Here is a 25,607-nt window from a genome sequence, read left to right as displayed (position 1 = left end):
TCGTTGATAGTTCCAGGGCCCAAGTATCCGGGGAAGAATATAAATGTGTACATGCAGCCACTGATAGATGACTTGAAAGAAGCTTGGGTGAATGGGATACGGACATACAATGATGTTAGCAAAAAAAACTTCACAATGCATGTTTGGTACCAGTACTCATTGCATGACCTACCGGCCTATTCACTTTTCATGGGGTGGTCTGTGCATGGGAGGTTCCCATGCCCAAGATGCAAGGCGAGCCTTAAGTGCCGTTGGCTACAGCATGGTGGCAAGTATTCTTGCTTCGATTTCCATAGACAACATTTGCGCCCTGACCATCAAGTCAGACTAGACAAGATGAACTTCATGAAAGGTGAAGTTGTCGAACACTCGGCACCAACAGATTCATGATGAATTAAATGCTCTCCAGCCCGATCCCAACCGTCCAGGGTATTTCCTGGGATATAATGAACTACACGCCTGGACTCACAAGCCATGCTTCTGGGATCTCCCCTACTTCCACCAGCACGAGCTTCCCCATAACATTGATGTAATGCACACAGAAAAGAATATCGTCGAGGCCATTTTTGGCACATTGTTCAACATTCCCAAGATGACGAAGGATAATACTAAGGCCAGACTTGATCTGATGAAGCTATGTGATAGACCCAAACCAAACTTGCGGCAACCCGTGGGCCGAAAAAATTGGACAATGCCACAGGCTAGGTTTGTTCTTACAAGGGAAAAAAAGAAGGAGATACTCATGTGGTTCAAAACTTTGTTGTTCCCCAATGGGTATGCAGCGAATCTTTTGCAAACAACATCTTTGCCGAACTTTGGGTAATCATTAAGTTTCCTTCACACACTACATATCTATAATTCATGCTAGTCAATTGCCTAATCTCGATTGGTCTCGCGTGTATTTGCAGGATTTCTATATATGCGCGGATGGGAACTTGGAGGAGGCATGAGCAATCGTCAACCACCATTGCAAGAAGCTTGTGCGCCATCTGATGCATGAGGCACGCCCTTTAGCCGTCTGCAGGTATAAGGCAACTCAAGGCTATAGGAGTGTTGATAAGAAACCATGTAGGAACCTCCATCTTAAGAAGGATGAGTACATGCACGTAAGCATGTTCATGCTTGTTATTTCCTCAACAGGCTGGCACTCAATTTCTTTTTGACGTATATGAGATGCAGTTGATCAATTAGGTTACTCCGAGATGGTGTGTCGACAAGGGGGAGTGCTGGGAGCGGATCGTGGACTACTGGTGTTCCGAAGAGAATAGGGAGAAAAACCTAGATTATAAAAATCGGCGAGCCGCAATGGAGGATCCACCACACCATCAAGGCAACTTGAACCTTAAGGGGTTCGGCGAACGTTGGGTATGTCTTTCTTCCCATCAATTTGTTCTTCATAAGCTTTTTCTTGTCATACAAGTTGCCAATCCTTGTGATGAAGTCTTAATCATGTTGCTTTGGTTGCAGGCGTCTCACAATAAGGCTCCGAGCCCAACTTTTGTGGCGTACGCCTTGGCCAACAAGGGATCATTCCGATCTGCCACGCCTTACGATGAGAATGACACATTGCCTGCCTACACCAGCAAGACCGCCTACGATCGAATGGACAAATTTAAAAGGAAGGCAAAAGAGATGAGAGGGCCTGTGTATGATGTGACATCGGAGCCCCTTGACCACGAGGTGGTTATGATCTCTGGAGGTGGTAGGAAACATGGCAAGGAAGCGATTGGAGGTGGCAGGTTTCCTAGGACCTCCCATCGCACTCTCCCTGAGTACAAAGCTCGGTCAGGTATCTCAACATCTTCTATATGTCAATGCTCGACTCCAGCAATTGTTGCGATGGAGGTATTCTATCCAAGTCCTTCTATGTATGCTTATTTTAATTCTTAGTGTTGGATTTCAAGATGTGATTGCAATGCCATATTCTATAGTCTCGACTGGAGGAGCAGAGGCGACTGCTAGATGAGAAGTTGGAGGAGAGGTTGGCGGAGGAGAGGCGACTAGCGGATGAGAAGAGGGCGGAGGAGAGGCGACTAGCGGATGAGAGGATGCAACAGTACTTTGCAATGTTTGCGGTTCGTTCCTTAATAGCCTTGCACGTACATCTAGTCTTTTACTACCAGTACTTAACTTTCACTCCTCAAACATAATTTGCAGGCTTATTGTACCCAGAATGGTATGCCCGCTATGCAGATGCCTGATATTGCTTCGCCCCCTATGGTTAGTTATCTGAAATACTTGCATGCACCATTATTGCATTTCTTAGTCCGAGTTTTGTGCTAACCATGTAATGCTTTGCAGCATCAATCAGGCCGTGGGTCAAATAATGATGGATCTTCACATGCACCAGGCCCAAACGCCAATGACCATGGTGGTTCTCCGAACCTTTGAGATTGAGTATGGTTAGTGCCTACATATCTCCTTGATTTTCATGATTTAGAGACCACTTGAAGATATTCATGATTTAGAGACAAGTAGCTATTTATTTTCATGATTTAGACACCATTTGAAGATCTCCATGATTTAGAATCTTGCAAGTAGAGACCATTCGAACCATTTGAAGATCAAATTTTTAATTAGAAACAAGTAGAGACCATTTATTTTCATTATTTAGAGACCACATGAAGCTATTTTTGTTCATGATTTAGAGTGTTAAATTGAATCAGTCTTATAATTAGAGACACATAGCTATTTATTTTTATGATTTAGAGACCATTTGATCATCTCCATGATTTAGAAACATGTAAGTAGAGACCGTTTGAACCATATGAAGATCAAACTTATAATAGAGATAAGTAGATACCATTTGAAACCATGGTAGATTTGAACCATTTCAACCATGATCTTAATTAGCTATATGCATTCTTGAAGCTATTTATTTTCATGATTTAGAGACCAGTTGAAGCTATTTTTATTCATGATTTAGAGAGCACTCGAAGATATTCATGATTTACAGTGTTAAAATGAATCAATCTTATAAGTAGAAACAAGTAGCTATTTGTTTTCATGATTTAGAGACCATTCTTGAATATCTTCATGATCTAGAATGTTAAATTGACATGTTCAACATTGGACAAGGTCTTCAAGTACTTTCTTTTGTCTATTCGGCATCTTGATGATTTATAGCCCTTTTTTTATTATGCCAAAATTTGACATGTTGATGATTTCATCTTGTAGGTTGCCACACAGATGCTCTTTGGACTATGATATGGACATGAAGACATTTGTTGTAGTGCCAAATATTACGTACTGGTGCCTGCTTTGTTCATTTGCTATGGAACACATTGTACTCTTGCTATGGAAAACTTTGTACTCTTATATTTGCTATGGACTAGCTCGCTATGGGCATTTGGTATACTCTGTGTGGTATTTGATATGAATGTGTTATGGAACAGTGCTATGAACTGTGTCATATTTGCTATGGAACAGTGCTATGAATTATGTGTCATCTGTGCCAAATTATGATATATATTGTGTATACAAACTGTGCCAATTTATATCAGTGCCAAATTATGATATATATTGTGTGCCAAAGTAATATATATTATGCCAAAAAAGTGCACAACTTTTGTTGTCATTCAAATGGGATTCTAGACGACAAAAGTACCCACGTGGCGGAAGCCTGTGCAATCGGACTGCAGTCCAGCCCAGGGGTTTGCCGTGTGCCTTTTGTCGCTAGACGGCAAAACTGGAGACTTTGCCGTCTGTCGCTTGGGTCGCTTGATGGCAAAACTTGCGACTTTGCCGTCTGCCTCTTGGGTCGCCTGACGGCAAAACTGGCAACTTTGTCGTCTGCCTCTTGGGCCGCCTGACGGCAAAACGCAAGACTTTGCCGTTTGCCTGGACGGAAACCTGACAGCAAACCTTCTGGATTTGCCGACCATCGAGCTTAAAGCCTGACGACAAACCTATAACGGCGTCCGTCTCCGTTAGGCGACTTTTTTTGCCGTCTACACTGTATGGCTGATGGCAAACTGCGTTCACTGACGGCAAAGTCTTTGCCGTCTACCCGACAAAAAGCTGATCGCAAAGTCTTGCTTTGCTGATTTATGCTTCGCCGTCTAACTTTGCCGTCAACCAGCTGACGGCAAAGTCTTTGCCGTCTGTATTTTAGTCTTTGCCGTCTGTAATCGCCAGACGGCAAAACTGCTGATTCCTGTAGTGTTTGCTCCTTTTGGACGTCACAATGCGAATGTTGTCGCAAATGTAGTATGAACATAAATTATTTCCCGACGTCTGCCTCATGGTCTTTACGAGAATAGAATTGAATCAGATAATAATTAATTAAGCATGATAATGGTATTGAAACTAGAATTAAAGAGATGATAGCTAGCTAATACTACTTACTTAATTACCTTGGGTCGCACCCATTTCAGCTTTAGTTTCCATGGGCCTTCAGCCTGTTTGATGAAACTTTTCCCAAGCCCTGCCCGCCGGCAAAGAAAATGGATAAAGGAGTTATTAATTATAGTTAGTATCAGGAAATGAACTAAACAGGCCGACATAGTGCGATAATGATTGAAATTACATGTCGACCATCCCCCTCACAATTGCGTTGTCATTAATGCTCTTTAAGTAGTGAGTCTAGTACTTGAACTTTTCCCTCGTCAACTTCAATGATTAACAAGATCCAGTGGAAACTACATGCGCAGACGTTTGTATAATTAAGCGGGCATGTGCATAACAGATCAACTACACTTATTAACATCTAGTAATCAAAAACATAATTTCTAGTACAAGACAATGTCACTCACCCGAAGTTGTAAGGATTTAGTATTGCTGGTTGGGTATTTAGTCGCTTCAAGAACTCTAGCAAGCTTCTCTCTGTGTATGGCCGATCATATTCACGTGACCATGTCTCTTGACTACTGGAATCAGCTAATTTGCTATCTGCCAGCTCTTTGCCGTCTGCTAGCAGATGGCAAAGAAGGTCTTTGCCATCAGCTAGATAAAAGCGGACGGCAAACAACAGGCAGACGGCAAAACAAGCCTTTGCCATCAGTCACTTCTTTGTTGTCAGCTGGCGGACGGCAAAGAATCTTTGCCGTCAGCTGGCGGACGGCAAAGAATCTTTGCCGTCAGCTGGCGGACGGCAAAGAGAGAGGTGGCCCCCCACTAACGAGCCGTTTACGGGAAAAAAACGCCCCCTCTTTGCCGTCTGCTAGCAGACGGCAAAGAGACAAAACGGCAGACGGCAAAGAACAGCCGTACTACCGCTTGCGGGTACAAAGAAAACGTTGCCCCCACCTCCTGTCTCTGTCTCCCCTCTCTCCGCCTGGCCCCCACCTCCTCTCTCTCCCCCTCTCTCTCCCGCTCGTCTCTCCCTCTCCCTCGCGCGAGCACCTACGGCGGCCGATTTTGGCAAGCTCCGACGGGATTCGACGGCGCCCAGCACACCCACGTGACCCCCTCGCCCCGATCCTCCATCCCCTCCGACCAGATCTGACTCGCGCGTCCTCCTGCGACCATGCGTGACCCTCCCCTGCGGCTAGGGTTTCGGCCACCACATCGCCGGCGTTGCTCCGGTGTTGCTCCGGTGACTCAGGTGAGTCTCTTCACTCCTCCTCGTCACATCCATCCCTCTCTTTCTCACCTCGTCACGTCGCGTCTCCTCTCCCTCATAGATCCATCACGCCGGGAAGCCATGGACGGGAAGGACGCCATGGACGGGAAGGACGCCGTGGAGGACGCAGCTCCACCACTGCCCCAACGCCATCCAGGTCCGCCCCTTCTCCTCTCCCCCCTCTTGGATTTCTTCTTTTCCTGCCTTGCACCCGTCCACTCAAGATCTAAACCAAACAAAAAAAATATCAATCTTGTTTTTGCTGCATATGCAATAATGGTTGAGGAGGACTCAATTGTTCACTTCTATAATTGTGCCATAAATCGGTTTACTCTGCTTGAGGGCTGCCGTGGTTAGCTCGATTTGATAGGGTCCTTACTACATATGCTGCAGGGATTTAACTTGACTTGTTAATAATGAGTGTCAATCAATCAAACACAAGGAAACTATAAATGCTTACTATTTCGTATAGTGATCGTTGTGTTGTGTATAGGTAAAACGTGTGCTGTCCTTGTCTACTTCGGAGGCATCATCATGTGTTGTCAATTTAGTTTCTGCCATGGTTTTGGTTTGGTCCTGCTTATGCCAAATCGATCATTCATTGCTTCTGAACATTCTACCTTTAATCTTTGCTTCTGTAAAACCGGCCTTTCTTCTATTGAATGGAGTGTTTGCTTGCTGTGCGGGAAAAGTAGCTCATTCATCGCTGATTTGGCATGTGCAACCAAAGTGGACGGACCACATTTAGGTCCGGTCGCCGTGAGGATCCTCCGGCGGTGCTGGATGTGCCGTGGCGCGGTGGTGCCCCTGGGTGGCGCCTCCGTGCTGCGGTGCCCCTGGTTGGCGCCTTCGTGCCCGTGCTCTCACTGCTGCCGCCGTTGTGGTGCTCTCTGGCAAGCTCCGGCTTGTTGTGGTGGTGTTGGTTGTGATGCTGGTCACACCATAGTGATGGTGTGGCTGCATCCTACTTCGGCTACAACTCCTTTTGGTGAGCTTCTCCTTGCTCCCCTCCTGATCTCTCTAATGCATAGCTCTAGCTCTTGATCTTGTTGGATGTGAGGCTCTATTAGCTGTGGTTAGCTGCTGTAGATGAGCATCAACTTGTATTGGAGCTCTCTGTGATGGATTCTTGCTGTGTCAGGGTTTTGGTCAGTGACCATGCATCTATGTGTATTTGTGAAGTATATATACTCCTGTACTGCTCTGTTCTGTTTTGTTGATCCTGGAGTTGTTACTTTGGTCAGTTATTTTACTCATGAACGGATACTCACTTGTTCTTAGTTATTTTACTTCTAATACTGATATGAACAGATACCACTTGGTTTGGCTATTCCTATTTGTCTCTTTCTAATAGCCTATGAACAGATGCTATACTTGGTTTTGGCTGTTACTTTCCTAGTTTTCTACTGATAAGACAGATACTACATCTAATTTGGGCAGTGATGCTGGTTTGAGCCCCCCTCTCTTAGGCTTAATTTACATGTGACCATCCCTGTGCTGTGCTGAACTAGCCCTGGCACTTCCAGGCTGTCTGAGCACATAATCCCTCAAGTATACCTTGAGGTCTTCTGTAGTTCTCCTTAATAGTTATCTCTTATAAGATTATCTTGATCTCAAGTACTGGCTCCTACAACATTGCATTTCACCAAGTGAAATGCTACATTTCTACTCCTAACTCATTCTCTCTTTCTTAGTGTTTTTGTTATGCAGGTTGGAAGAAAAGAAGAAGATCCGGAGAAGATCTTAGTAATAAGATAGGTTTTTTAGGAAAATAAATATTTAGTTTTAGATCATTCCTTGTAATATTTGTTGGATATGTGTTCATGGATATGTGTTGGATATATATGTGTTCATGACTATATATTGGTAACATGTGTTGGATATATATATGTGTTCATGAGTATTGGTAATATGTGTTGGATATGCTATATTGGTCATATATATATATATCTGTGTTTGATTTTCTGTGAAAATGAATTGATATAAGAAGAAACAGAATTAATGCCTATTTGGTCTCTTTGCCATCTGCCAACAGATGGCAAAGAGCCTGCAGCCTTTGCCGTCTGCCAGCAGATGGCAAAGAGCTGTGCCCTTTGCCGTCTGCCAACAGATGGTAAAGAGCCATGCCCTTTACCGTTTGCCACTGACGGCAAAGGCCTCTTTGCCATCCGCTGCAAAAAACACACGGCAAAGAAGGCCTTTGTCGATCCTATCTTTGCCGGAGCCCTTTGCCGTCTGCCAACCTTGCCTTTGCCGTCCGCTATGGCAGACGGCAAAGTACTAGATTCCTGTAGTGTATATTCATGTGACCATGTCTCTTGATTAATGATATTTGGGTCAATGAACCCAATGCCATAGCGTACAACTCTTTTCATTCATACATCTTCATTCTGCATAATACCACAGAAAAGAATATAGTGAGAGTAACTACAGGTAAAGAACAAGCACTATAGCTAGCTAGAGACTTAAATTACAGAAAGAAATCAGTTATAGACAATAGCAATTGACGATAGATTTTTCGAGTGCATCTTGATTGAATAACTGAAACATTTCTTGAAACTCAACCGAAAAATCTTTTTCATGGAAGTAACGCTCTGCCTTGACTTTCACCATGAGAGACTCTCGATTGGTCTTTACTTCTTTCAGGTAACATTCATGCATTCTCGTTGATAGAAGCAGGATGTCCTCAGGCTTGACCAGAGGTTGGCCATGGACATATTTCCATTTTAGTTCCTCCTCTGTAAACCCGGGGAGTTCCTCGAGCTCGACTCCTTCTTTTTTTGTGCATGATATGACTTCTTGATAGAGCGCTCATTGTCTGAGTCCCTATACTTGATAGCAGCTGGTTGAGCATTATCAATAAAATGATGTATGACATGCTCAGGTACTTTCTCCTTTGGCAGAGGGGGCGGTTTCGGTCCAAAATGGGCCTTCACTTGGGCACCCACTTCGGCTTTGTTTTCCTCCTCAGTCAGGTGGTAAGTCAACTTCGGAAGAATCTTGAGGTTTGGTCCATATTTGTATTTCTTGCCTCCTTTTGTACCGCTAGCCGCCGTAGCTGTGGCGCCTCTCTTCTGTTGTTGCTGAGGCGGCAGAGATGGCTGACGCGGTGCCTGACATGGAGGAGGAGTCAGCTGATGCGGTGCCGGAATTGGAGGAGGAGTCGACTGACGCGGTGCCGAACTTGGAGGTGGAGGAGTGGGCTGACGTGGTGGCATACTTGGAGGAGCATGAGTCTGCTGACGCGGTGGCGTACTTGGAGGAGCGGGAGTCTGCTGACGTGATGGAGGACTTGGAGAAGGAGCCGGCTGATGCGGTGTCGGAGGCCTTGGAAAGACGATGCAATCCTTTTTCCATATAATTATTCGATGTATGGCCTCTCTCAGTGTGCTCTCCTCTTCACCTTCAGGAATGTCAAGCTAGCTCGTAATATCCCGACATCACTTCAACAACCCCGGCATGAGCATAGCCAGCTGGAATCAGATTGGACTGGAAGGTTGCTTCAGGGGGGTTTGTTAAACCATAGTCGTCCGCCACCTTCATTGATATGTTCTTCACTTTCATGTGTAGCTCACAAGCAGTCCTGTATTTGATATCATCCACGGGGTATCTATCCAGTGCATCATTGCCTGGGGCGGAACCCACGCTGCTTCTCAGCATGGATGGGACGGTGCGATCCAATGCCGGATCCGCTAGCTGTTGCCGCTGCTGAGACCCCCTTTCCTGGCTAAGTGAGTCGATCTGTTGCTTGGTGTCTACTACGAAACTTGGTCTTGTAGACTTGCGTTGGGCCTCTAAACGCAGAGTTTTGTAGGACAGTAGCAGTTTTACCTCAAGTGGATGACCTAAGGTTTATCAATCCGTGGGAGGTGTAGGATGAGGATGGTCTCTCTCAAGGAACCCTGCAACCAAGTAATAAAAAGTCTCTTGTATCCCCAACACACCCAATACAATGGCAAATTGTATAGGTGCACTAGTTCGGCGAAGAGATGGTGACGAAAGTGTAGCAATGATAGTAGATATTGATTTTTGTAGTAGGAAAAATAAAAACAGCAAGGTAGAAAGTAACAAAAGTGAGCACAAACGGTATTGCAATGCTTGAAAACAAGGCCTAGGGTCTGTACATTCGCTAGTGGAGTCTCTCAACAGTGCTAACATAGTTGGATCATATGATTATCCCGAAAAGTGCAATAAAGAATCAGTCCCGAGTTCCTATTAGCGGAGAACAAAAGATAGAGATTGTTTATAGGGTACGAAACCACCTCAAAGCTATTCTTTCCGATCAATCTATACTAGAGTTCGTACTAAAATAACGCAAGTTATTCTTTCCGATCGATCTAATCAAGAGTTTGTACTCAAATAACACCATGTGACACACATCAACTAACTCTAATGTCACCTACATACTCCAATGTCACCATGAGTATCCGTGTGTTAATTCTATGATATGCATCAAAGAACTTCATGATCATAAAATTCAATCCACACAAAGAACTATAAGGAGACCCCGAAGTTTCTATCGGAGAAAAGATAATAAAAACGTGCATCAACCCCTATGCATAGATTACCCCAATGTCACCTCGGGAATCCGCAAGTTGAGTGCCATAACATACATCAAGTGAATCAATATGATACCCCATTGTAACCTCAAGTATTCATACCGCAAGACATACATCATGTGTTCTGAGATCTGAACATTCAATCCGACAAGACAAAACTTCAAAGGGTAAAGATTCATTTCATGACAACAAGAGTAGAGAGGGGAGAAACATCATATGATCCATCTACCTTAATAAAGCCCATGATATATCAAGATCGAGACATCTCAAGATCATAGGAGAGAGAGAGAGAGGGAGAGAGAGATTATACACATAGCTACTGGTACAAACCCTCAGCCCCGAGGGTGGACTACTCCCTCCTAACCGTGGTGGCCGTCGGGATGATGAAGATGGCCACCGGTGATGATTCCCCCCTCCGACAGGGTGCCGGAACGGGGTCTAGATTGGTTTCTCATGGCTATTGAGCCTTACGGCGGTAGAACTTCTGATCTAGGTTAACCCCAAAGGGTTTCAGAATATTTGGTAATTTATAGTGCAAAGAGGGGGTACAGGAGGCCACCGAGGTGGGCACATCCCACCTGGGCGCGCCTGGGGGCCCAGGCGCCCCTGGTGGGATGTGCCCCCCCTCAGGGCACCCCCATGTGCTGCTCTGGCCCATCCTGGGTGTTCTGGTCCATAAAAAATCTCCAAAAAGTTTCGCGGTGTTTGCACTCCGTTTGATATTCATTTCTACGATGTAAAAAACAAGGAAAAAACAGCAACTGGCACTTGGTACTGGGTCAATAGGTTAGTCCCAAAAATGATATAAAGTTGCTATAAAATGATTGTAAAACATCCAAGCATGATAATATAACAGCCTGAATACTTCATAAATTATAGATACGTTGGAGACATATCACTGTTGATGCCGCTTGAAAGCGAGTTCCAACTCCGCGTGCTTTGATTCCAGGCCTTGAAGGTTGTCTGCTTCCTGCTTCCTCTGCTCCTCCTCGAGCTTCCTCTTCTGCTCCTCCTGCTGCTTCTTTCTCGCACAGCTTCTGTAGTCGGCGTTCCAGTCCACAAACCCCTCAAACCACGGAACAACGCCTTTGCCTCGTGTTCTTCCCGGGTGTTCCGGATTCTTCAGCGCGCGCGTAAGCTCGTCGTTCACTCTATTGGGCATGAACACCCCCGTTCGAGCCTCTTCTATTACAACAAGTAAACTGTTGGTGGCTCCTTTAAGACCTGCCCGCTCCAAAACCTTGCCTATCTTTGGGGTCCAACTTCCCCCCATGCGCATAGAACCAAGTCCTGCACCTGGGGGGGGGGGCAGGTCAATGTAACTGGAGTGACCCTTGCATCCATTATCTCTTGCTCAACGAGATCCCACTTAGGCCGAGCCACCTCGTAGACACCTAGCTCCAGATTATGGTGCCAATGCTTTTTCGCGGCATTAATCTTGTTTTTTATCGACCGTTCCTGAGCTACTTCCAATTCCATGAAGTTCACGAAATTGTCCGAGTGACCTCTTGCCTTCTCTAGTGTTCCCTTGAATTTTGGAGTTCGCTTTCCTTCTTTGACTTACGCGGCCCATATATTTTTCTTGTGGTTGTCGAATGCTATCGCCATCTTCTTAAGAGCATTGTTCTTGACTTTCTCCAGATCTGCATCTGTCAAATCATCTGGTAGGGTGAAATGTGACATGAGCGATTCTCAAAGCAGATCTTTTGCTCTTTGGTCGACAAAAGTAACATCTGGATCTCCCTTTGCTGGCCTTTCCATTCTTGAACGGAAATCGGGATTTGGTCCCTGACAATAATTCCGCGTTGACGAACGAACTTCTTTTCATTCTTCTTAGGTTCATCAGGTTCGCCATTAGGTTTGATGGCATCAATGTTGTACTTTATGCCAGCCGGCAACATTTTGGCCGGGCCTCGAACTGCCCTACTGCTTGTAGAAGATTTGCTCTATCCGGAGCGCTAAAACAAGAAAGATCGATTCATTAATATATATACAAATCAATTAAAACATGTGATGATGACCAGATGCATTATATAAATATACCTCGCCGGTCTTTGTTATTTGAAGAACAACATTTCCTTCGTCATCATTGTTCCGGACTATATCTATTCGTTCGGCTTCATCAAATATTATACCATCACCGGCATTTTTCAAATATTGCGAGCCATCATCTTCTTCATTCTCATCCGGGCTCGGGGAGCGTATGATGTCGAACATAGTCTCTTCTCCTTCTCGGTCGATATTGTCCATAGCTTTTATTTAACTAATCCACAAGAAACATAAAACAATTTAGTATTCAAATTAGAATGCATGCATGCAATCAATAAGGAAAAATCAAATCATAGTAGATAATATATATACATCTTGAATAATCCAGATAATATGCATCATCAAATATTACAGAATAATATAATCTCGAATAAATCGTCTTGAATACATCACTAGCTAGCTAATACAGATCGAATATTATCGAAGAATCTAGTTCACTCGCAGTTCTTGAGGCGCGGGCGGTGGACACTCAAAGAAAAGGAAACATCACAATATCATAGCTAGTGTGAGATCCCCAAAGAACCTTCCAGGTATTCGCAGAACCTTACGTCCAACATAGCCATGTAGTGATGGACGTGCTCGTCCTCCTCTTGAAACTCAACAACCTATGTTCTCAAGAACCAAGTGTCGGTGGGAACGACACCTATGGAATCACTGGGATCCCTTCTACGATTGGCGGGCGCGAGGTTGTGCAAAGAGTGGGTATGAAAGGAAGCACACGGATCGTTTACCCAGGTTCGGGCCGCGAAGATGCGTAATACCCTAGTCCTGCTTTGGTGGGTGTATTGAATGTTCTTGTGTTCTTGAGTTAGCTACGGGGTGCAACTTGCCCAAAAGAGCCGAATCCCTCTCCTGGTCGCCTCAGGCCTCCTTTTATAGGCAAAAAGGGGTTGCCACAGTGGCACACAGGAGGTGGAAAGGTCTATAGTTGATAAGCCTATCCTCTGGGACCGTCGGACAAACGCACTTAATGTGCTGTTGACGTGCCCCCCTCGCTTTATCGGGGACGCCAAGGAAGCACGTCCCAGTTGTCGCCGCCTCGTCTGGCCTCGACACGCGTCTGAGCTGACGAGGCGTCGTGGCACCACGTTGGCTGGCTGCTGGGCTGGCGCAGTGGTGGAGCCTTCACGAAGGGTTGCAGGCCACCACGCAGGTGCTTGCTGAGTCGGTGTAGAGGCCGCCCGTCGCCACGCAGGTGCCTGCCCAGCTAGTTGAGCTAGCAGCTGCTTGGGGACAGTGGTGGAGTCTTGGCTGGCGCGGGCCTGGCAGTGGCCCCACTGATGCCTTCGGCTAGGGTCTTGCAGGGGGCCCGGCAAGGGTCTTGCCGTGGCGTTGCAGTCGTCCCGGCAAGTGGATTTCCTCGGCTAGGATCCCGCCGAGGGTCGCCGTCTTCTGGTCCTCATCTGATCTCACATGTTTAGGATCTTGACGAAGATCTGCATGCCACCACAGAGGCGCCTCCCGAGCCTTGGTTCCAATGTGGTTGGTGGTGTTGGGACCCATGGGCTCAAGGGTGGCTTGCTACGCTGGCATCGGGCAGGTTGCCCTGGCAAGGCTCTTGCCGGGACTGCGGAGGCTGCCTCGGCAAGGATCTTGCCGAGGGAGCCTATCTCGCTCTCTTGCTCTCTTGTGTTTCCGGTCTTGGCGTTGCCTTGGTTGTCTTGTGCTTTGGCTTCTCTCCGGCTTCCCTCCTCTCCCCTGCTAAGTGTGGCCGCGCCGCGTGGCTCTGATTGCCAGTGCACAAGTAAAGAGGTCAAAAGGAGAGCCCCTACTTTTGTACAGTGACACCAAGCAATTGCAATTCAACTTATTCAACAGAGTCTAAGTAAGAGCTCCACATACTCAATCATCATGTAGTCTTCTATGATTGCTAACACTCACCGCATGCACATGAGCAAAACGTTTCAACCAGACACATAGAAAGATAGGGGCTTATAGTTCCTCCTCCCAACGTATTCACGTCAAGGGTGATATCAACAATAATAACTCATGCTTCCCATATTAACCTGGACATATGTGCCTAGATCTTTCCTCACCAAATGATGCTTGCCAAAGGAGAAAAATAAAAAGGAATAGAGAGAAAAACTTTGACTCTTCATAAAAGTAAAGGATAGGCCCTTCGCAGAGGGAAGCAGAGGTTGACATGTGCTTATTTGTTTGTATGCTCAATCCCTTAGGGCAAAGGAACGTCACGTTGTATTGCCCCTTAAGATGGCAACCTTTATTATGAAGTCGATCGCTTTTATTCTTTGCCATCCATGTTCGTACAACGCTCAATTTTCTCTGACACTAAATGATCTCACTTTTAGAAGCAATTTTTATTGCCTTATTGCACCGATGACAACTTGCTTGAAGGATCTTGCTCAATCCATAGGTACGTATGGTGGACTCTTGCAAGTAAGATTTGGGTTAAAGGGTTTTGGGATGCAGAAGTAGTATCTCTACTTGGTGCGGAATTTTTGGCTAGCAAAGATGGGGGGCAAGCACCTCATGTTGAAGGATCAATGACAATATAACTTCTATGTGAATATGTACAAACATAAATCATTACATTGTCTTCCTTGTCCAACGTCAACAATATTGGCATATAATATTTTGATGGGGGCTCACGATCACAAAAGATTTCCATGATAGTGTATTTGCATGTGAAAGTTCTCTTCCCTCTACTAATCATTCAGGAATTGCTTGTATGACCAATATTGTGATTGTCAAGCTTCAAAAGATTTCACTTTCTAAACCCAATGTGAAGCTACCACTTGGCATGATATGAACATATAATTTCAACTTTATTTCATTCAATTTATTCAACAATTTACTCATAGGATATAAGTGAAGCACAAGAGGAATTCCATAGGAAAGAGCTTCATTGACGGGATGTGAATGCCGCTTACTTAGCCTCCCTGGCAACTATTTGAGGACTCTATTTTATTTAAAAACTTTCAGATCTACGTATTTTATTAAAACAGCAAGCAAAATGATAATCAAATGACATACCAAGAATAGCAGAACTCATGTGAAGAAGCAAAAACTTAGGATCAACCGATATTAACCGATAATTGTTGATGAAGAAAGGTGGGATGCCTACCGGGGCATCCCCAAGCTTAGATGCTTGAGACTTCTTGAAATATTATCTTGGTATGCCTTGGGAATACCCAAGCTTGAGCTTTTGTGTCTCCTTAATTCTTCTCATATCTCAGTTTCCCTAAATCTTAAAAGCTTCATCCACACAAAACTCAACAAGAACTCGTGAGATAAGTTACTACAAACCAATGCAAAAACCTTATCATTCTCCAATGTAACAAATCACTAAAATTATTATTCAACATTGCGTACTAAATGCCTCTGCATATTTAATACTCCTATCATCGAATAGAATCATTAAACAAGCAAACATATGCAAACAATGCAAACATACAACAATCTGCCAAAGCAGTACAGTTTGTAAAGAATGCAAGAGTATCAATACTTTATGAAAATTTAACATTCTGTAGAAAATTTATCCGAACTTATTTTGCAAAAAGTTTCAACAATTTATCACACTTTGACATTTGTAGGGAATTTTTGCAACACCGATAAACTTTCTGTTTTCAAACAGCGACATATAGACATGCAAAATAAGCATGGTAAAGGCTATCATTGATATTTTTATTGAAAATAAAGAGCAAAACATTACGCTAAATAACAGCAAGCAAATACAAACAAAATAAATTGATGCTCCAAGTAAAACTCATATCATGTGATGAATAAAAGTGTAGCTCCAAGTGAGGTTACCGATAATGTTGGAGACGAAAGAGGGGATGCCTTCCGGGGCATCCCCAAGCTTGGTTGCTTGGATCTTACTTGAATATTACCTTGGGGGTGCCTTGGGCATCCCCAAGCTTAGGGCCTTGTCACTCCTTATTCTCCTCATATCGATATCTCACCCAAAACATGAAAACTTCAATCACACAAAACTTAACGAAACTTTGTGAGATAGGTTAGTATGATAAGGAGCAAACCATTTCACTTTGGTACTGTCAAACACAAGATTCATAATTGTTTCCACACAATGCCTACTGTAGCATATCATTTCCACAATTTATATTGAGCAATATAAGCCATAGAAACTAGGAAACAAGCAAACTATGCATTGAAAACAGAATCTGTCAAAATTAGAAGAGTCTGTAGTAATCTATACTCCAACCATACTTCTGCTACTCTAAGAATTCTCAAAACATAGGAGCACGTGAGAAATTTTTATATTAATCTTCTGCAAAAAGAATCACTCAAAGTCACTCTTCTATTAAAAATGGGAATTATTTTTGTGAGCGCAAACGTTTCTGTTTTTCAGCAAGATCAAAGCAACTATCACCCAACATGATCCCAAAGGATTACTTGGCACTTTATTGAAACAAAAGCAATAAAACATGATTACTACAGTAGCTTAATCAGGTCAACACACAAAAATAGTAGGTAAAAGTGTTGGGTTGTCTCCCAACAAGCGCTTTTCTTTAGTGCCTTTTAGCTAGGCATGATGATTTCAATGATGCTCGCATAAAGGATAAGAATTGAAACATGAAGAGAGCATCATGAAACACATGTCAAGCACATCTAAGTCTAACCCACTTCCTATGCATAGGGATTTTGTGAGCAAGCAACCCATGAAAACAAGAACCAACTAGCATAGGAAGGCAAAACAAGTACAACTTCAAAACAATCAACACATAGAGAAGAAATTTGATATTATTGAGATATGTAAGAGCATAAGTTCCTCTCTCATGATAATTTTCAGAAGCATCATGAATGGATTCAACAATATAACTATCACATACAGCACTCTTTTCATGATGCACAAGCATAGAAAATTTATTACTCTTTATGGCATACATGTCATCCTAATAATCATCATAGATAGCAACTTTATTGTCATAGTCAATTGAAACCTCTTCCAAAATAGTGGATGTATCACTAAATAAAGTGATGACCTCTCCAAATCCACTTTCAGCAATATTGTAATAAGATTGAACACCGTCCATAATAGTGGGATCACTACTACCTAGAGTTGACACTCTTCCAAGCCCACTTTCATCAATGTAATCATCATAAATAGGAGGCATGCTATTATCATAATAAATTTTCTTATCGAAAGTAGAAGGAATCAAAGCATCATATTCATTAAGCAAAGCATCCCCAAGCTTAGGACAAGCATTATTTCCAGCAAATAAATGTTCAAACATTGCATACTCATTAAACATAACATCCCCAAGCTTGTGGTTTTGCATATCATCACAATCATTCTTATCAATAGAATGAATGGCACCAATAGTGTAGAAAGCATTATTATAATATTCTTCCAAGCTAGTTCTAAAAAGATTTTCAAGATCATAAGGGACATCATTGTCTTCCCAATCATAATCATTCCAACAAGTTGTAGGTATCACAAAATCATACTCAATATCATCATCTTGCACCAACATATTTGATTCCTTTCAATATGCAGAATGGTGATAGGAGCAACATTATTTGGGAGAGATACCTTTTTACCTCTATTCTTTCTTCTTTTCTTTTTCTTCACCACATCATGTGTGGGTTTAATAATTTTTTCCAACCTTCTTGTTGAAGAGATTGATTGGATAGCAAGCTCCTCCTCATTTCCTAATTCAACATAATAAACACTAGGAGGGTATTGGGAAATATTTTCACTTTCATTAGTACTCTATTCATATTCTATTTGTTTTCTTATCTTTAATAGGTGTCAATATAAGGATTCTCAATGCAATTTACCGAACAAAACATATAAATTTCCTCTAGATCAAAATCAAGAAATCTCTTGAGATTACATTTTGGAATACCCTTAGTTATACATTTCATTTCTTCAAAACCCAAAAGAAGACTAAGCCCTTTACGATTCGCAAGAGTAATCAAGTTATCACAATTTTTGGACACGATTTGATCATGAAACAATTTGCATTGGAGATTTAAATGACCATGTTCATTGCAAAGTTCACAAGGATGGCGAAAAAATTAAATCTTTCAGCACAATCATCTAGCCTCTCTTGCAATATTTTTGTTTCCAAATATTTATGCTTTTTACAAAATCTATCTTCCCTTTTTGGTGTGCCATTGCAATCCCAATTTACTCCGCAAAAATTGGCATGCTTATAAGAACATTTTTTTTCATGACTTGTGCAATAATCATTAGCATTTTGGATATTCAAAGAATTCATACTAACAACATTGCAATCATGCTCATCATTCTTGCCAAGCATTTTATAGAATTCTTCTTCTAACAATTGAGCACAATTTTCCGATCCATCATTTTCAAGAAAGATATTATAAAGATGATCAATAATACGATGCAACCTCAACTCCATTTTTTTGTGTAGTTTTGTTTTATAAACCAAACTAGTGATAAAACAAGCAACTAAAAGATTCGATTGCAAGATCTAAAGATATACCTTCAAGCACTCACCTCCCCAGCAACGGCGCCAGAAAAGAGCCATAACATACAGCAAGTGAACCAATATGATACCCCACTGTCACCTAAAGCATTCATACCGCAAGACATACATTATGTGTTCTCAGATCTGAACATTCAATTTGACAAGACAAAACTACAAAGGGTAAAGATTCAATTCATCACAACAAGAGTAGAGAGGGGAGAAACATCATATGATCCATCTACGTTAACAAAGCCCATGATATATCAAGATCGAGACATCTCAAGATTGCGAGAGAGAAAGAGAGAGAGAGAGAGAGAGAGAGGGAGAGAGAGAGATTAAATACATAGCTACTGGTACAAACCCTCAGCCCCGAGGGCGGACTACTCCCTCCTCATCGTGGTGGCCGCCGGGATGATGAAGATGGCCATCGGTGATGATTCCCCCCTCCGACAGGGTGCCGAAACAGGGTCTAGATTGGTTTCTCGTGGCTACCGAGCTTTACGGCAGCGGAACTTTTGATGTAGGTTAACCCCGAAGGGTTTCGGAATATTTCGGAATTTATAGTGCAAAGAGGGGGTACGGGAGGCTACCAAGGTGGGCACAACCCACCTGGGCGCTCCTGGGGGCCCAGGCGCGCCCTGGTGGGTTGTGCCCCCCTCGGGACACCCCCAGGTGCTGCTCTGGCCCATCCTAGGTGTTCTTGTCCATAAAAAATCTCGAAAAAGATTCGCGGTGTTTGCACTCCGTTTGATTTTGATTTTCTGCGATGTAAAAAACAAGCAGAAAACAGCAACTGGCACTGGGCTATGGGTCAACAAGTTAGTCCCAAAAAATGATATAAAGTAGCTATAAAATGATTGTAAAACATCCAAGAATGATAATATAATAGCATGAATACTTTATAAATTATAGATACGTTGGAGACGTATCACTGCTGTTGCCGCTCGAAAGCGAGTTCCAACTCCGCGTGCTTTGATTCCAGGCATTGAAGGCGGTCTGATTCCTGCTTCCTATGCTCCTTCTCCAGCTTCCTCTTCTTCTCCTCCTGCTGCTTCTTTCTTGCACGACTTCTGTAGTCGGCGTTCCAGTCCGCAAACCCCTCAAACCACTGAACAACACCTTTGCCTCGTGGTCTTCCCGGGTGTTCAAGATTCTTCAGCGCGCGCGGAAGCTCGTCGTTCTCTCTGTTGGTGTGAACACCCCCGTTCGAGCCTCTTCTGTTACACCAAGTAAACTGTCGGTGGCTCCTTTAAGACTTGCCCGCTCCAAAACCTCGCCTATCTTTGGGTCCAACTTCCCCCCCCCCCCATGTGCATAGAACCAAGTCCTGCACCTGGGGTGGCCAGGTCAATCTAACTGGAGTGGCCCCTGCATCCATCATCTCTTGCTTAGCGAGATCCCACTTAGGCCGGGCCAGCTTGTAGCCCCCTGGCCCCAGATTATGGTGCCACTTCTTTTTCGCGGCATTAATCTTGTTTTTTCTCGACCGTTCCTGAGCTACTTCCGATTCCTTGAAGTTCACGAAAGCGTCCCAATGATCTCTTCCCTTCTCTAGTGTTCCCTTGAATTCTGGAGTCTGCTATCTTGCCTTGACGTACGCGGCCCATATATTTTTCTTGTGGTTGTTGAATGCTATCGCCATCTTCTTAAGAGCATTGTTCTTGACTTTCTCCAGATCTGCACCTGTCAAATCATCTGGTGGGGTGAAATGTTACATGAGCGATCCCCAAAGCAGATCTTTTGCTCTTTGGTCGACAAAAGTAACATCTGGATCTCCCTTTGCTGGCTTTTTCCATTCTTGAACGAAAATCGGGATTTGGTCCCTGACAATAATTCCGAATTGATGAACGAACTTCTTTGCATTCTTCTTAGGTTCATCAGGTTCGCCATTAGGTTTGATGGCATCAATGTTGTACTTTACGCCAGTCGGCAACATTTTGGCCAGGCCTCGAACTAACGTGTTGCTTGTAGAAGATTTGCTCGATCCGGAGGGCTAAAAGAAGAAAGATCGATTCAGACTTCTTACTCTTTATGGCATACATGTCATAATAATAATCATCATCGATAGCAACTTTATTGTCATAGTCAATTGAGACCTCTTCCAAAATAGTGGATGTATCACTAAATAAAGTGATGACCTCTCCAAATCCACTTTATTAATATTGTAATTAGATTCAACACCCTCCAAAATAGTGGGATCACTACTACCTAGAGTTGACACTCTTCCAAACCCACTTTCATCAATGTAATCACCATAAATAGGAGGCATGCTATCATCTTAATAAATTTTCTTATCGAATGTAGAAGGAACCAAAGGATCATATTCTTTAAGAAAAGCATCCCCAAGCTTAGTACAAGCATTATTTCCAGCAAATAAATCTTCAAAATTGCATTCTCATTAAACATAGCATCCCCAAGCTTGTGGTTTTGCATACCATCACAAACATTCTTATCAATAGCATGAATGGCACCAAAAGTGTAGCAAGCATTATTATCATATTCTTCCAAGCAAGTGCTAAAAATATTTTCAAGAACATATGGGACATCATTGTCTTCCCAATCATAATCATTCCAACAAGTAGTAGGTGCAATAGTTTGGCGAAGAGATGGTGATAGAAGTGTAGTAATGTTAATAAATATTGATTTTTGTAGTAGGAACAATAAAAAACAGGAAGGTAGCAAGTAACAAAAGTGAGCACAAACGGTATTGCAATGCTTGAAACAAGGCCTAGGGTCTGTACTTTCGCTAGTGCAATCTCTCAATAGTGCTAACATAGTTGGATCATATGATTATCCCTCAAAGTGCAATAAAGAATCACTCCCGAGTTCCTATTAGAGGAGAACAAAAGATAGAAATTGTGTGTGGGGTACGAAACCACATCAAAGCTATTCTTTCCGATCAATCTATCCTAGAGTTCATACTAAAATAACGCAAGCTATTCTTTTCAATCAATCTAATCAAGAATTCGTACTAAAATAACACCATATGACACACATCAACCAACTCTAATGTCACCTAGATACTCCAATGTCACCACGAGTATCCGTGAGATAATACTACGATATGAATCAAAGAACTTCATGATCATAAAATTCAATCCACACAAAGAACTATAAGGAGACCCCAAAGTTTCTAAGAAAAGATAATAAAAACGGGCATCAAGCCCTATGCATAGATTACCCCAATGTCACCTCGGGAATCCGCAAGTTGAGTGCCATAACATACATCAAGTGAATCAATATGATACCCATTGTCACCTCAAGTATTCATACCGCAAGACATACATCATGTGTTCTCAGATCTGAACATTCAATCCGACAAGATAAAACTTCAAAGGGTAAAGATTCAATTCATGACAACAAGAGTAGGGAGGGGAGAAACATCATATGATCCATCTACGTTAACAAAGCCCATGATATATGACGATCGAGACATCTCAAGATCACGAGAGAGAGATTAAACACATAGCTACTGGTACAAACCCTCAGCCCCGAGGGTGGACTACTCCCTCCTCATCGTGGTGGCCGCCGGGATGATGAAGATGGCCACCGGTGATGATTCCCCCTTCCGGCAGGTTGCCGGAACGGGGTCCAGATTGGTTTCTCGTGGTGATACATCTCCAACGTATCTATAATTTTTGATTGTTCCATGCTGTTATATTATCAATCTTGGATGTTTTATAGTCATTTTATATCATTTTTGGTACTAACCTATTGACATAGTGCCAAGTGCCAGTTGTCGTTTTTTGCATGTTTTTTAAATCGCAGGAAATCAATATCAGACGGAGTACAAATGCCCCGAAACTTTACGGAGAATTTTTATGGGCCAGAAGGAACACAACGGGCCCTGGCTGCGCCTGGGGAGTGCCCCAAGGGAGGAACAACTCACGAGGGCGCGCCAGGAGGCCCAGGTGCGCCCTGGTGGGTTGTGCCCACCTCGGGTGCCCCCCGGACCGCCTCTTTGCTCTATAAATACCTTAATATTCCAGAAACCCTAGGGGAGTCGACGTAATATTCATCCAGCCGCCGCAGAGTCCAGAACCACCAGATCCAATCTAGACACCATCTCGGATGGGGTTCACCACCTCCATTGTTGCCTCTCCGATGATGCGTGAGTAGTTCTTTGTAGACCTTCGGGTCCGTAGTTAGTAGCTAGATGGCTTCCTCTCTCTCGCTGGATTCTCAATACAATGGTCTCTTGGAGATCCATATGATGTAACTCTTTTAGCGGTGTGTTTGTTGGGATCCGATGAACTTCGAGTTTATGATCAGATCTATCTTTTTATATCCATGAAAGTATTTGAGGTTCTTTGATCTCTTTTATGCATGATCTCTTATAGCCTCGTATTTCTTCTCCGATATTTGGGTTTTGTTTAGCCAACTTGATCTATCTTGCAATGGGAAGAGGTGCCCAGTAGTGGGTTCGATCTTACGGTGCTTGATCCCAGTGACAGAAAGGGAAACGACACGTATGTATCGCTGCTATTAAGGATAAACCGATGGGGTCCATCTCTACATAGATAGATCTTGTCTACATCATGTAATCGTTCTTATTGCATCACTCAGTTTCTCCATGAACTTAATACACTAGAGGCATGCTGGATAGCGGTCGATGTGTGGAGTAATAGTAGTAGACGCAGGCAGGAGTCGGTCCACTAATCTTGGACGTGATGCCTACGTAATGATCATTGCCTGGATATCGTCATAATTATTTGAGGTTCTATCAATTTCCCAATAGTAATTTGTTCTCCCACCGTTTGCTACTTTTCTTGAGAGAAGCCACTAGTGAAATCTACGGCCCCCCGTCTCTTTCTCACATATTTGCCTTTGCGATCTACTTTTCCTTTGCATTTATTTTCAGATCTATTAAACCAAAAATACAAAAATACCTTGCTGCACTTTATTTTATTTGGCGTTCGATCTATCAATATTTACAACTTTCTCACGTCCACGCGTTGATTCTGGCACCGTTACCCGAAAGGGATTGACAACCCCTTTAACACGTCGGGTTGCGAGGTGTTGTTATTTGTGTGCAGGAGCTGTTTACGTTGTGTTGCTTGGTTCTCCTACTGTTTTGATAGCCTTGGTTTCATATCTGAGGGAAATACCTACCGCCGCTATGCTGCATCATCCCTTCCTCTTTGGGGAAATACCGACGTAGCTTCAAGTGACATCACGTGGCTACAGAGCCTTACGACGGCGGAACTTATGATCTAGGTTAACCCCGAAGGGTTTCGGAATATTTGTTAGTTTATAGTGCAAAGAGAGGGTACGGGAGGCCACCGAGGTGGGCACAACCCACCTAGGTGTGGCTGGGGGCCAGGCGTGCCCTGGTGGGTTGTGCCCCCCTCGGGTCACCCCCCTGGTGCTGCTCTGGCCCATCCTGGGTGTTCTTGTCCATAAAAAATCTCAAAAAAGTTTCGCGGTGTTTGCACTCCGTTTGATATTGATTTTCTGCGATGTAAAAAACAAGCAAAAAACAGCAACTGGCACTGGGCATTGGGTCAATAGGTTACTCCCAAAAAATGATATAAAGTTGCTATAAAATGATTGTAGAACATCCAAGAATGATAAAATAACAACATGAATACTTCATAAATTATAGATACTTTGGAGACGTATCACTGCTGCTGCCGCTTGAAAGCGAGTTCCAACTCCGCGTGCTTTGATTCCAGGCCTTGAAGGTGGTCTGCTTCCTGCTTCCTCTGCTCCTCCTCCAGCTTCCTCTTCTGCTCCTCCTGCTACTTCTCTCTCGCACGGCTTTTGTCGGCGTTCCTATCCGCAAACCCTCAAACCACGGAACAACGCCTTTGCCTCGTGTTCTTCCCGGGTGTTCAAGATTCTTCAGCGTGCGCGTAAGCTCTTCGTTCTCTCTGTTGGGCGTGAATACCCCCGTTCGAGCCTCTTCTATTACAACAAGTAAACGGTCGGTGGCTCCTTTAGGACCTGCCCGCTCCAAAACCTCGCCTATCTTTGGGTCCAACTTCCCCCCATGCGCATAGAACCAAGTCCTGCACCTAGGCGGGCAGGTCAATGTAACTGGAGTGACCCCTGCATCCATCATCTCTTGCTCAGCGAGATCCCACTTAGGCTGGGCCACCTCGTAGCCACCTGGCCCCAGAATATCGTACCACTGCTTTTTCGGGGCATTAATCTTATTTTTCTTGACCGTTCCTTATCTACTTCTGATTCCTTGAAGTTCACGAAAGCGTCCCAGTGATCCCTTGCCTTCTCTAGTGTTCCCTTGAATTCTGGAGTCCGCTTTCCTGCTTTGACGTACACGGCCCATATATTTTTCTTGTGGTTGTTGAATGCTATCGCCATCTTCTTAAGAGCATTTTTCTTGAATTTCTTCGGATCTGCATCTGTCAAATCATGTGGTAGGGTGAAATGTGTCATGAGCTATTCCCAAAGCAGATCTTTTGCTCTTTGTCGACAAAAGTAACATCTGGATCTCCCTTTGCTGGTCTTTTCCATTCTTGAACGGAAATCGGGATTTGGTCCCTGACAATAATTCTGCATTGATGAACGAACTTCTTTGCATTCTTCTTAGATTCATCAAGTTCGCCATTAGGTTTGATGGCATCAATGTTGTACTTTACGCCAGCCGGCAACATTTTGGCCGGGCCTCGAACTGCCCTGCTGCTTGTAGAAGATTTGCTCTATCCGGAGCGCTAAAACAAGAAAGATCGATTCATTAATATATATACAAATCAATTAAAACATGTGATGATCACCAGATGCCTTATATAAATATACCTCGCCGGTCTTTGTTATTTGAAGAACAACATTTCCTTCGTCATCATTGTTCCGGACTACATCTATTCGTTGGTCTTCATCAAATATCATACCATCACCGGTATTGTTCAGATATTGCGAGCCGTCATCTTCTTCACTCTCATCTGGGCTCGGGAAGCGTATGATGTCGAACATAGTCTCGTTTCCTTCTCTGTTGATATTGTCCATAGCTTTTATTTAACTAATCCATAAGAAAGATAAAACAATTTAGTATTC

General features: G+C 43.5%; 1 long non-coding RNA gene across 1 annotated transcript; it reads left to right on the top strand.

Annotated features, from left to right (window-relative positions):
* The first annotated feature begins 1,767 nt into the window (after positions 1-1,767).
* LOC123179985 (uncharacterized) lies at positions 1,768-2,217 on the top strand. Its single transcript, XR_006490638.1, has 3 exons — positions 1,768-1,845; positions 1,932-2,075; positions 2,158-2,217. It is a non-coding gene; the product is annotated as an uncharacterized lncRNA (long non-coding RNA).
* The last annotated feature ends 23,390 nt before the right edge of the window (positions 2,218-25,607 follow it).

This window comes from Triticum aestivum, chromosome 1D (assembly GCF_018294505.1).
Source record: "Triticum aestivum cultivar Chinese Spring chromosome 1D, IWGSC CS RefSeq v2.1, whole genome shotgun sequence".
In the NCBI taxonomy this organism is placed as follows: Eukaryota; Viridiplantae; Streptophyta; class Magnoliopsida; order Poales; family Poaceae; genus Triticum; species Triticum aestivum.
The sequence above is the reverse complement of the archived record's forward strand: the minus strand, read 5'-3'. Positions and strand labels throughout refer to the sequence as shown.